At 48.8% G+C, this 13,831-nt stretch overlaps 1 pseudogene; it reads right to left on the bottom strand.

Moving 5' to 3' along the window:
- Positions 1 to 7,437: 7,437 nt before the first annotated feature.
- LOC101560244 lies at positions 7,438 to 11,898 on the bottom strand (annotated as a pseudogene).
- Between the last annotated feature and the right edge of the window lie 1,933 nt (positions 11,899 to 13,831).

The following is a 13,831-nucleotide window of genomic DNA, read 5'->3' as shown; positions in this document are numbered from 1 at the left end:
CGCTTCCCCTTAGAGAAACTCAGTGTAGGAGGTCAGGTTTAACCCTCTTCTCTTTAGAGAGAAACCAGTTTGCTAAACTCTACCACCAGAGGTGCTTTGCTTAACTGCCACAAATTTAATTGAAACACACAAAGAAGAAAAAGTACACACCCTTGGGCCAGGGATGTAGCTCAGTGGCACAGTACCTGCCTGGCAAATTCAAGGCCCTGAATTCATTCCTGATACCCCTCCCCGCAAAAAAGTACATGCTCAATCCCACCCTGGAATCTCATCATGTATAAAATAATATGCTTGAATGTCAAACAAATGGTCAACACACACGGAAGCAAATCTTTTGATGAATGAGTGCAGATTCCCACAGGACATAGTATTGGTACTTGGGAAAGAATGGCTTGTGTCGCACTCGGATCGTACACATACAGATAAATACTAATGGCAACGGGGAAAAAACTGTAACACCAAAGACTTTCTGGGGAGAAGCAGCGTTCCCAGGCACACACACACACACACACACACACACACACACACGTACGTCCTCCCTTGCTGCGCCACTGGCTCCGTCCACACTGCCCCCCCCCCCAGCCTCTTCAAGTCCCACTTTGATGCCACATGCCTGAGGAACCCTCCCCGTGGTCCCTGGGAGGATTGCCCTTAAGGACCCCTCGACCTACACCACTCTATCGCCGTCACCTCCTGCACCTCTGCAGGGCTGCGCCCTGTGTCTGGGGTGCTCTGTCCCTCCCCAGTCACTTCGAATATCCAGTTCTTCCAAACTCAGTTCTGCATCCCTTCTCCCAGAAGGTGCTCTCTGTCTTTGCCCTGGAGTGAACAGCCTCTTTCCCTTGTGGACACTGTGCTCCCAGCCCAGTAGCTACTAAGCTTGCTGCCGCACTGCAGTGGAGCTGCCTGTGTGCCTGCCTCCTTAGCTCTTTAAAGCCAGGGAGTGTCACATCAAACAGGGCCGAATGTCATCCTAAAGCATTTTTAGTGATGGAAGTCTTTCTTTAAAGAAAAACAACATATTGATCGTCATGTACCTCCACATAAAATAGATGCCAGGGCTGCGGGTGGTGGCACAGTTCTGCTGTCAGTGCTGTACCTCAGGAGGCTGAGGAAGAGGATCATCCAGAGTTTGAGGCCAGGCTAGGTTACATAGTAAGAACCTGTCTCAAAAACGAAACAACATGGGGCTGGCGAGAGAGATCAGTGGAATAAATGCTTGCCCGGCAAACCCAAGGTCCTGAGTTCAATCCCTGGTACCACCAAAACCAAAACAAAACAACAAATAACAGCAAATACACTTGATCTTAGCCAAAAGGCCGAGAAGCGATAATAACAGCAAATAAGCAAACAACACCAAATAGAAGGAAGAAATTTGTTAACAGAGTGAGAAGGGAACAAAGGTAGCATTGCTTGAAAGGTTGTCTCGGACTCTGCAGGGGGCCCTCTCAGAGGTTGTGGGACTTCATCACACAGTTTGAAAACCCTTGATTCAGCACCATGTTCAAAGGGCAGCTAAAAAGCTCAGCAGATTAAAGAACCTACAAGCAGGAGCCAGGGGTTGGATTCTTGGGCCTGCTGTGCCGCCTCCCCCCACCCAGGGCGCACTGAGACTAGGCATACTGGTGTGTGCCTATAATCCCAGCTCTTAAGAGGCTGTAAATGGGTGGATCACTACAAGTCCAATCTAGTAGTGAGACCCTGAACACCCTGTAGACCCTTCCCTAAAATACAAAACAAACACGATGCCCAGAATAAGATCAGAGCTCAACAGACTCTGAGTGTGTGTGTGTGTGTGTGTGTGTGTGTGTGTTGCATTGCTGAGGATTGAACCTAGTGCCTCAGCACTTAAGTACATTTCCAGCTTTTAAAATTTTAAGATGGGGTTTCACTATGTTGCTAAATTGTCCAGGCTGGGCTTGAACTTGCAGTCTGCTTGCCTCAGCCTCCCAGAGTACAGGGATTACAGGTGTGCACAACCACATCTGGCTAATGCCTTCTGAATGATTTGAAGATCAGTTGTCCCTAGGACCCAAAAGATTGAATTTCTCCTGGTGGAATTCCAGAAAACTTTTCTGGAAGGCGAGACTTCAGCTCACAAGCCAGGGGTTTGAGCCTCAGCCCCTCTTCTGCCCATGGCTGGGCCAGGATCTCACCTTTCCCATCCACAAATTGAGAAGAGTACTGGCTCGTGGGCAGGGTTATTCACAGGAATTGGAGCTGCCTGCCTCCCCTGTCCCTGAAGGGTACCACTGGTGCCCAACTGCAAGGACATCAACCACAATAAGAATGCAGGGCATCTGCTGGGCCACTCTGAGCATGGTGCTGTCACTGACGAGCCATGACTGTCTCTGAACCTCTATTTGTTCTTGAGCTGAAGGGTGATAATAACAGAAGTTCATAGGGCAGAGAAGCCATCTAGCGTGGGGATTGTGTGGCCAGGGCAAGACCGCCCGCTTTGAGGCCTGTGATTTTCCGCAGATTGCTTCACCTCTTGGAGCCTCAGTTTCCCCATCTACAGAAGCACCGGATGGCTTAATGCAATGCAGGGTTTAGGAAGTGCACAGTCCCTGGTAGCTGGCACATACACAGGGCTGCCTTTACCCACAGGGCTGCTGTGAAGTCCGATGGGGTAGTCCATAGGACACGCCCAACCAGCGCCTGGTAGGGGGTAAGAGCTCAGTTGAAAGGCTGCTATTTAATAGGAACTTAGCTCCAACTCTTGGAGGGAAAAGCCACAACAAACAACTAGGGCAGGAGTCCTAGGGCCTGTGGTCTTCCTTCCCAGTCGCTTCTGATGGGGGTCCCTCCTTTTGGGTGGGTGTCTGCTCCTTCTCCCTCAGATACCCCCTGCCTGCCCATCCTTGCAATGACTAGAGCTGACCCCAGTGAGAAGCAAGATGCTATCAGCGCCCCAGGGCCAGGGGTGGCAGGAGGGGCTGTAATTACGGCTTTCATCAAAACTGTGGAAGCTGGAGTGCTGCTTCTGTTTCACCCGCCCGCCGCCCATGGCTTCTCTGAGAGCCCTGCCATCCCGCCCAGCCCTCTGCAGCCGTGCAGACTGATGCCCCAGTGCAGGTGCTGTGTGTCTGTACAAAGGCTCTGGAGGGTCCCACAAGCCGCGCCGTCTCCCCATCTTATAGGGCCCAACAGTGAGGCACAGGGAAACAAAGTGACTCACAGGAGGAGTGGCCAGGACAGGCTCCAAGGACTTTCTGGCTCTGTGACCTGAGCTTCCTGCTCCCCACCCTGTTTGCACCTCAAAAGAGAATGTGGTCACAAAGTTGGGAACCCTGGGCCTGGAATCCAACAACCCTGAGCCTCGCCTTGGCTCTGATGCTGTGTGATCCTGGGTAGTCCTGTCACCTCTCTGAGCCTGGGTTCCTTACTGGTTTACTGTGAGGAGTAGATGGAAATAGGGGGCGTCTCAAAGGGCTCAGTAAGGCTAAGACACCATGCTCTTGCTGTCGTTGTGAGGCTTAACGTTACTGATGGAGTTATGAGGTCACTGGCTACACAGGTACAGACTACCGGGTTCCAAGAAGCCACTTGGTATCGACTAGCATCATGAAATTGTGGCCTGAGTTGTGCGGTTTGCCATTTTGCTTACATGGGACCGATAGCAAGCTGCAGGATTTAAATGGAAAGGAAATTAAACACGCCCCTCCCCCCCACTTGCTGTGTGAGCAAGTAGTCAGTGAGCTTCCCTGTTCCCTAGCTTCTCTCTGACTGCATGTACGGCATCAGTCACTTGCTCCTGGAGGGAAAGTTCTAGAAGACAGGGAGTCCTGCTCTTGTTTCCCCTTTCTTTCCAATAAGGTGTTTTCTGGGAGGGGAAGAATGCAATAAGGAGAAAGAGAGGAGGGACAGCTGTCTGCTCCTCTGGGAGCACATCTTCAACACAAAGCGTGGAGTGACAGGCCCCAGACCCACTTCCCTTGGACCCAGAGCACTTATCACTGTGACTTGTGGGTGACTGTGTGGCGGTCACCTCCCTGCAATTGACTCACCTCTCGCCGTGGGGCAGGAAGGCCCCACTGCGCCTGGCATTGGGCAATGCCAGAGCCCGCCAGGACTCCATTAACCCCTGCGATGAACCCTGAACCCTGGGCTCCTCTCAGCCAGGCCCACCCCCAACCATGCTGGGGCTTCACTGGCTAATTTATAAGCTTCTCCACTTTGGCTGTTATTATGCGCTTCAGATTAATGAGCAGGCGGACGACATTGAGGATTTCCTTAATGAGTGTTTCCTCCTTCCTTAGTATTCTGTTTTAGGACTTTTATAGGTCATTTATAGTCTTGCAAAGTCTGCCATGGGGCCAGACAGCTGGGTTTCTTCACCGGAAGGAGAAGGGGCAGGTGGAGAAATGGAACTGTGAGGTGCGTTCTTTTGCTCAGGCTGCGCAAGGGGGCTCTTACCTACCCAGGCCTCTGAGCTTGCCATTTCCTGTTCCCAGAGGGCAAACGCAAGGCCCATAACTCGCAAGAAACTTCGAGATTTTATGCCAGCATTTTAACAGAGATAGATGAATTTGCCTTCAAAGACAGCCAATGTGTGTGTGTGTGTGTGTGTGTGTATGTGTAGGTGTGTGTGTGTGTGTATACTTCTCTGTGTGACAGGAAGAGGGAATCTAGGGGCTCGGGCATACAAGGCAAACTCTACCACTGAGCTACACTCCTGGCGCTCAGCTGTATTTTCATCTGTTGCTTCTGGTGGATTTTCTGAAGTCTTTCTGTGTGGTTGCTTTCCCAGAAGCCCCTTTTCCTCAGTCTCCAGCGGAGGCAGATGGAGGGAGGGCTTGGAGGGGAAGGGATAGCCTTCCAGTCCACGAAAACTCCTTTCTTTTCATTCTTCTTCGGCGTTTGACACACTGAAACGCTTAATAAAACAGGTGGCAAGCGCTCAGAGCCCGAGTGCTGACTCAGCCCGGCCACTTCGCTTTCATCTCGGGCCTGGACTGTTTAACAGCCACGTTTAACGAGGAAAGATGGAGGAGTTTATCTCCTTAATAAGCCACCCCGAAGTTGCTGTGCTTAATCATGTTCATCTCCCAGGAGGCGGGGGGTGGGATCATTTCTGGTTGTATTAATAATTTACTTGGTGTGCCTAAGAACGATTGATAGGGCCGCTGAAACGAACAACAAATAATGGCTGATGTGATTTTTTTTGAACAAACCAAGTTCCTAAAACAGTATCTTGTCTGTGGTTCCACATTGGTGAGGGGAAAATAATCTGCTTGTGGACAGAAAAATAGTTCAGAAGATTTTAAAATATTAGCACTGAAAAGTGCGAGTGGCACTAGAAAAGTCTATGTGGCTTTTAAATTTTCAGTTGTGGAATTGCTTTTGGTAATTTAAAAAAATGTTGCCTGGCAAGTGTGGGGTTCTGAGTTCAATCCCTGGTACCGGAAAAAAAAAAAAAAAAGGCTGGTGGGATGGCTCTGTGGTCTAAAGCACCTACTTAGAACAAGCTTAGCAAAGCACAGGGTCCGGGGTTCAATCCCCCAGCACCACATGCCAGCCAGCCCCGCCCCCTGGTGGGCTGAGCTGGCCACACACACACACACACACACACACACACATATAAATAAATAAAATTTTAAAAAAATTTAAAAAAAAAAAGAATCTGCAGCAAACCTACATTACATTTTGAAATAAAAAGATAAATGAGTAACAGTAAACCCCGGGATATCCCTGGCAAATGCAAACCTAAACTTGGCGCATGAACTGTCTGGACGATTCAGACCTAGCGCTCTAGACAGCAGTGCCAAACTTGGCCTGGGCCTTCCTTTCCATTTCGGGCCCATCTCCCCTAAGCCCTGGGGAGGTGAAGCTAAAGAGAAATTATCATTCGTCATTGGTGTTGGACACCGCGGCACTTCTTCTGGGCCTGGCTTCTTTCCCTAATGAGGGCTGTCACAGAAGCACGCAGGGCAAGGAGTGGCTGTCTTCAGCAGCCGTAAAATATTTGCTTTCCCTTCACCTTCTCTTTATCTGGAAAGGCTGAGGATGAGAAGGAGTTTCTTTATAAAATTGACAGTTTATTAAACCCAGGTTGAGGGGACTGGGGCTTGGAATGTGGAGGCAGCCTCTCTTCCCCCAGGCTTCTGGATCTGTGTGTTGGTTCCTCAGCAGTAGCAAGGAGCAAACGAGGCCTAGGTACTGAGGCTTCTATTTTTTTTTTTTTTAATTTATTTATTTATATGTGGTGCTGGGGGATTGAACCGGGGTCCCTGTGCTTTGCTAAGCTTGTTCTAAGTAGGTGCTTTAGACCACTGAGCCATCTCACCAGCCCACTGAGGCTTCTATTGCCAAATCTTTTTGGCTTCATCAAAAACAACTGACTCCCTCCTCACCAAAGACCAAGCCTGGAAAGTCTTGGCATCACCTCCTTTGTGAAAGAGGAAGAGGGATTTGTAGAAAGATTTGAAAGACCTAAAAGATGACAATCTGTCATTTGGGAGCAGAACACTTCAGGCCACTGACGGAGCGCAGACTGATTTTGAAACCCTCTAGTAGAGTCCCACGGATGGCTCCTAGCATGGGCTCTGTGCTTCCCTCTTGCCCTCTGTGGCCTGTGACAGCTTGCATGCTCCCCTGGATGAGAGGCCCAAAGCCGCAGAGAGAGGCCACCACCCAGGAGATTGTGCCCAGCCCCAGAAGGCTTGTGTGGAGAATTAAAGGCTTGTGTGAGGAGGCGGGCTGGTGACAGAGGGGACCTGCCCTCAGCTGGCTGCTGACAAGGCCTTAGGAGAGGCTTCCCAGGTCTCTTGGTGAAAGCAGTCAGGCCTGGTTCTCCGAGGGAAAGCGAGCCAAGGGCAGCTGTGAGACGGGCTGGATTTTCACACCACTCGGGAAGGGTGCTCAGCACCAGAGCAGAAGCTATAGTGTGTGGAAAGGAAGGGGCAGGCCATTTGTTCATGGAATAGGGCTGCACATGGTGGGTAAAGGAACACCAAGCCCACGGTGGGCATCTGTGAATGGAAGAATCTTATGTGGCAAAAGGTCAAAATGCGGGTTGTGAGGCTGGGGCATCTGGGGTCACATCCCAGCTCTGTCACTAAGGGCTGCACAGCCTTAGCCAAAGGGAAGCTGGATCCTCGCTGCCCGGGCGCTGAGGGCAATCAAGGGAGGGTGTCCTTGGCAGTGCAGAGCAAGAGCCTGGTGAGCTAGCAAGCACTGAAAGCTCTAAACTGGCCAGCGCAGAGGACTTGGGGGGACGATGGGATTGTTCGAGGACTTTAATGGGGGTGAAAGCCCACAGAGCTGCACCTCGCCAAGAGTCAATGGTACTTTTGGCACGTTTTCTTTAAAAAAATGGTTACCTTGAAGATCACTGCTGGTTTTGACATTTGTGTGGACTTTCGCACCTGTAGGATAGAAATGATAGAAATGATATGCCTGGGCACCGTGGGAAAGGGTGTGTGCCAGCTTCCTTCAACCCTCCCGGGTCCCAGTACCCACTGTGTCCAGGTCCTTTGGGAGTGAGCTGCCGAGGGTGGCACTCAGAACCTCATCTGGTAACCAGGGGTAGGGAGGCCTCAGGGCTATGAGGTCCAATGCAGTAGCCACGGCCACATGGGGCTGCTGTACTTCAGATACGGCTGTGGCAGTGGCTGAAGCAAATTCCAAATTTTATTTAATTTTAATGAATTTACATGTGCACTTAGAAACCAAATCAGTATAACATATTTTCCTATTAAGCCAAACTTCATGGTTTTGGTGGAACTGCCTTTTATTTTTCTTTTATTGCTATATTTTCTTGAGATAGAAGTCACATCAATTTTGATTTTTTAAATTTCTATTTATTTTCGATGTATTTGCTTATTATAGGGTCTCACTACGCAGCTTGGATTCATAGTGATCTTCCTGCTGTCAGCCTCCCCAGCACTGGGGTTACAGGTGTAGCCACTATGTTGGGACACTGGCTGGCTCAGCCTGCCCTGGGGGTGGGGCTGAAACGGCATGTGGTGCCAGGGATTGAACCACAGTCCCTGTGATTGCCTAAGCTTGCCTAAGCAGGCAGGCACTTTGGTCTGCTGAGCTATCTCACCGGCCCTTCACACCAACTTTTAAAGTGTGAGTCAATGGCTTTTAGATACTAACGAGGTTGTACCACCATCACCCATACGCAATTCCAGAACATTTTATCAGCCCTCAAAGAAACTCATGCCTGTGGCTCAGACATTAAATATTCTCTCCTACTTCAAGCCCCTGGCAACCATTAATCCAGTTTCTGTCTCATCTACAGTTACTTAAACATGAAATTAATGCTGTATTTTCATGTTTAAGGCATATTCTGTTACAGACACATAGCCTTTCGTTTATCTGTTCATCAAAGGGTGGATGCTTTGGTTGTTTCTATTTTTTTCTTCTGTCCCCTGAAAATACAGCATTGTATGGAAATGCATTTTAAGTGTAAAATATTGAGATTTGAGACCTGTGCAGAATATTATAAACGATCTCATCCATTATTTATATTCACTACACACTGAAATGATGTTTTCCTATATTGAGTTAAATAAAGCGTACGACTTGGCCAAGAGAGCTGAGGAACAATGCACAAGTGGTGAGGCTGAGAAGGACGAGGTGGGGCGGGACCCTTCCTCCCAGGGCCTCTGAGTCCAGCTCACCCTGCCCAGTGTGAATCTGAAGTGCGGGACGAGCTGGGGGCTGGAGCAGCCGCCACCACTGGAGTCACCTGCCTTGGCACCCAGGGGAGCTGCAGAAAGCACAAGTCCAGGCAGGACATGGTGGATGACGACAGCCCCCTGGGAGGGGACTCAAGGCTGGAATTAGTAGACAAAAGGAATAATTGGAGCGGCCAAGGAAAACAATGCCTCCTCCTGGTGCCTCACTGGAGGCACTTTTTGCTCAAGCAGCCACAAGCCCCTGGGCTCATATCTGCTGCAGGGGAGCTAAGGCAGGGAGCAAAAGGCCCCTAGGGGCACTAGGGTCTGGAGCCCAGGCACTGTCCTGATCCTCACTTGGTGTGTGTCCCTAGGCAAGTTACTGGGCCCTTTCTGATTTCCTAGTGGGGCAGGTGAGAGAACTGGATTAGATAATCTGTTTTCCAGTTTCAGTATATTGGATTTATGAAAATAACCCTGAATTGGGCAGATTTGGAGCCAAATCTTAGCTTTCTCCTTCCCTGCTATGTAACTTCTCTATACCCCATTTCCCTATCTTTAAAATAGAGTAAACTGGGCCACAGAGATAGCTCAACAGACTAAGTACCTGCTTAGGCAAACACAGGAACTGGAGTTCGAATCCCAGTACTACATCTTGCCCAGGCAAGCAGAGCAGGCCACCGAGACTGGGCATGGGAGCGCACACCTGTAATCCCAGCACTGGGGAGGCTGAAACAAGAGGATCACTATGAGCCCAAGCAGTGTAGAGAGACCCTGTACCACATACATTAAAAAATAATAAATAAATAAAATAGAGTAAGCAATAAATAGCTACTGCTCTGGGTTCCTGTGAGCTCTAAGTAGGATAAGCAATGCTGGTACTTGGCATTTACCATGCACTGAGAACTGTCCTGAATACTTGGCACAGGTGTATCGCAGTGTACTGAACCCTCCCAGAGCTTTCTGAGGCAGGTATTATCGCCCAAGTCCACATCACAAGAATGTGACAGAGCAGGGACCCGGAACCCAGGTAGTCTAGCTCCCGTCCACCATGCCCATGTCCCCCGCACAGGTCCGAGGTGTAATAAAGCTGTCAACAAATGCCAGAAGTGGGAAGCAGAGTTCTGCGATAGCCACATACCTCAGTGGAAACACTATTATGTTCTCCACTGAAGATTGGGAAACCAAGCCCAAAAGGGTGAAATGACAAGCCCTGGATCACTGCCAGAAGGGTGACAGTGCGAAACCCAGCCCTTATGCCTCAGAGCTCCCTTGAGTATTTGAAACCCGAGAGGATCTTGAGTTATATGCAAATATGTTGGTAGATAAGCAGCCCGGCCCAGGCTGATCTCAGAATTTATCACTTGGCTAATTAATAGCCAACTATCATGACAGTACTACTAGACGTTGCTTTTGCCTTCCTAGGTGTGGAGTCTCTGAATTTCACCCAGGTACCAATCCTTAGTTGTTGGGTTTTGTGTTTAGTAAGAATTGGCCACGCAAGATGCTGGAAAGGTTGTTTATGGTTTCTAAGACTCAGTTCAGATATGTCCTGAATGTCTACCATGGCTAGAGTGTGTACTGGGCATGAGAGATACGTGGAGCTGAAGGACTACCCCCCGCCCTCTCCTCGGGGAGTTCTCAATTTCTCAGCAACAAATTCCCTTGCTCAAGAATAATTGCTGCGAGATAGACGAAAATGATAAAAACTGTCATGGTGCAGGTACAGGGAAACATCACTCTCCCTGATGGTGGGAAAGCAACCCCGTACAGTCTTCCTGGAGGGCGGCTTGTAGTAGGCATCAAAAGTATGCACCTGCTCGCTCATGTTTTTAAATAACTTTTTATTGCCTAGGATTTTTTTTTGTCTTTTGAATTTTTTTTTTCTCTTTAATAACTGTAAGTACAGGCTCAAAGAGGCTTGTCCTTGTGTTAGAAAACAAAGTTTATGCTAAACTGATTTTGCTTTGAGAGATGGTGGCTTCCCTGCTGGAGCAAAATTTCCGCCATGGATGGCACAGTCTAACTCCCGGTGCGAACAGGAAATGACAGCATTGTTAACAAAATGATAATCTGCTGGTGGCAGTTGAGGAAAAGAAGCCCTTGCAAATTTCTAAACAATGGTAAATTGTTAGGAAATTCTGAAGTGTCTTATAGGCCAAAAAGGGAATAAAGTTAGTAAAATGCTTCATCACAATTTGAATAAAATACTGATTGGAGAGTTGCTGGGATTGTGTACGAACAGGGTAGCAGGTTGGGTCATGCTTGCGATGGTTTCAGGTTCAGATAGACTACATGATGGTAGGTACACCACCTCACAGGCCACGCGTCTCCAGCAGCTCTCCCGTCCTCGGCAGGTGCTGGCAGAAGGTGCTCTCAGTCGTTTTCTGGTGTAGATGACTAGCCCCAATGCCAAAATGTGGGAGAGGAAGAGAGACGGATGACACCTTCAGAAACTCTGTGGATGAGAAGCCCTTTCCTCGTGGCCCTGCTTGTCCTCATGCTCAGAGACCCAAAGCATTTCAGGTGTCTGAAGTGGAACTCCTTGGGTGGAATGTTTTTGGCTCTGCTAGACCAGTTGGATACCCAGTGTGCACTTCTCTCTGTCTCTGTCTCTGGCCCCTCTTTAATGTATTTGGTACAGGGTCTCACTACGCAGTTCGGACTCATAGTGTTCCTCCTGTTTTCAGCCTCCCCAGCGCTGGGATTATAATCATATGCCACCATGACCCATCTCGGTGGCCAGCTCAGCGTGCCCGGGGATAGGGCTGGCACAATTCGTGGTGCTGGATATTGAACCCCGATCAAACAGATACCATCACTCCTGCGCTTGCCTAAGCAGGTGCTTAGTTCACTGAGCTATCTCTCTGGCCCTTGTGCTTTTCTTTGAAGCCTCTTCCTTCTCCCCTTCTATAGCTTCTGCTGACTGAGAGCTGTGGTCCCTGCAGGCATGCACCTCCACATAGGTGATCTACACACCTTCTTGTGGCGAGGGGCTGTCACAGTGAGAGCTGCCTCTTGCCCTGCTCTGTCCTGATTCATGCGACACCTCCAGAAGGATCTTTTCCATGTCTCTGCTGTGGATGGAAGATGAGGGGACATGCATCAGGCAGGCCCCCTTTCTTCCCATTGCCAGTATCACCAGCATTGCCGCTGCTCATGGGTAGCTCCACCCAGGACCGACTAAAGCTAGCTGTTGGCAGCCAACACTGATCCCCTTCCTCGCAGTCATTCCTCACAGGGAAGGCAGGGGCTCAACTAAATGAGACAGCAAGGTCTGGGGCCAGAAAAGCTTTGGCCACAGCAGGACCATCTCTAGTTCTCAGGCAGCAACACTTGCACCTCCTCTTAAAACCCCTGCAGTTCTACCTGAAATCACACCTGAGGAAATAAATATGGCTGACCACCAACATTTACCCCTTACTATGTTCATTCAGCATTATGGATAATAGTGACATTCTGGATTCTTCCACTGGGAACTTTATGGCAAAACTGAGGGACAAGCCTTCCATATGGAGGTTGTGGCAAATGATTTAATGCCACTGTTGCCCAGTGGAGGGAGAAGGCATGTTGCCAACAGCACTACAGCATGCTGGTGAGAGCTGACACTGTTGAGTCACTTTAGGCCTTATTTCCACCCTGTAAATTAGATGCTTTCTTTTATTAAAGCAATAATTAATATAACTTCAGCTAGTATAGATATTGTTTTCATCTTCATTCTGCAATGGAGAAAACTGAGGCTCTGAGAACTTAAGAGGCCGCTATCCACAGGCAGAGCAGGGACCGGAGTCCAGCTGTGAGGTAACCTCTAGCACAACTGCTGTCTAACAAACGGGGAGCAAGGTAGGGCTGAACAGGAGGGCTGGGTCTGTGTGGATGGAACGTAGGAGCATTTAGCTTTTCTCTTCATTATGGTATTTATCTATATTTTCATTACCTTTTCCTCTCAATTAATTAGAAGAAAGAATTCTTTCACATATTACTTATTTTTTGAACTCTACAAAGTACAGGACTCCAAAAGCTAAAATTATAGAGGGATTTTCCCTGAAATATATTTTCCCAAAAACAAAAAAAAAAGAGACAAAAATGAAATATATTTTCCCGCTTAAATCACCTAGGGATTCCCTGGGGTCTTCACCCACCAAGCAGTTAACTGAATTGTTTGACTCGCAGAGCTGCCCCGCAGCTCTGCTAACTTTTCCCTCTGAAAGTATCCGTCACAACTGGCGTTACAGAGCAATGAGCTAGGTTCCCACCATCTGAGGAATGGGTGGGGGTGGAGCAGATCAAAGAACTGTTGGAGGTGGGTGGAGGAGAGAAACAGAAGGTCAGGTACCCGTAATTATAGCAAAAATAGCAAAACGGTAAGGATGACAAAGTGCGATAATAAACAAAATGAGACTTTCCATATGCTGAGAGGTTTATACGCATACGGAGGCCTCCAGTTCTGCAGAGGGAAGAACACCCCGGTCGAGGGGGGCTGTGAGCAGTCTGCCTGAGGTTATGCAGCTGAAAAGTGCAGCTCGAACTGGAGACTCAGCTCCCTGTCTCGCTAGGTATCCCCTTCCTGAAGCCAGGGGGAGCCCCAGAGAGCCTGTATGCTTAGAAAACAGAGAGAGAGAGAGAGAGAGAGAGAGAGAGAGAGAGAGAGAGACAGACACACAGACAGTCACACACACAGACACACAGACAGACAGACAGACAGACAGACACACACACACCACACACACACACACACACACACACACACACACACACACTTAACAAGTACTGGCACTCCAATCTCAGGGAGACTGCTGCTTACGAGTTCCCTGTCCAGAAAGAGCTCACATCTTCTCAGGCTCACATGGTGCCACTTTTGAGGTTGTCGGGCTGAATGACCCTGGAGGCTGTCAGCCTCAAGTTTGCACCCTTTGCCAGCACTACATGATTTTGTGGCATTGGGCCTCCGCAGAATCACCCCTCAGTAACCTCTGGGGATTGGTCCCGGGACCCCTCAGCAAATAACTCACATGGGTGGGTCGTTGCTGATAACCTGCACAGATTCTCTTGTACACTTTATTTATTTTTTATTTTTAAAAATAATTTCCTGTACACTTTAAATTGTCTAGATTACCTGTAATAGGTAATACAATGCAAATGCTGTGTGCAGAATTGTTATATGTGCTCTTTAGGGAATAATGACAAGAACATTTGTACAT

Source organism: Octodon degus, unplaced genomic scaffold (genome assembly GCF_000260255.1).
Source record: "Octodon degus isolate 3935 unplaced genomic scaffold, OctDeg1.0 scaffold00092, whole genome shotgun sequence".
In the NCBI taxonomy this organism is placed as follows: Eukaryota; Metazoa; Chordata; class Mammalia; order Rodentia; family Octodontidae; genus Octodon; species Octodon degus.
Note: the sequence above shows the minus strand (reverse complement) of the source record. Positions and strands in the feature narration are given on the sequence as shown.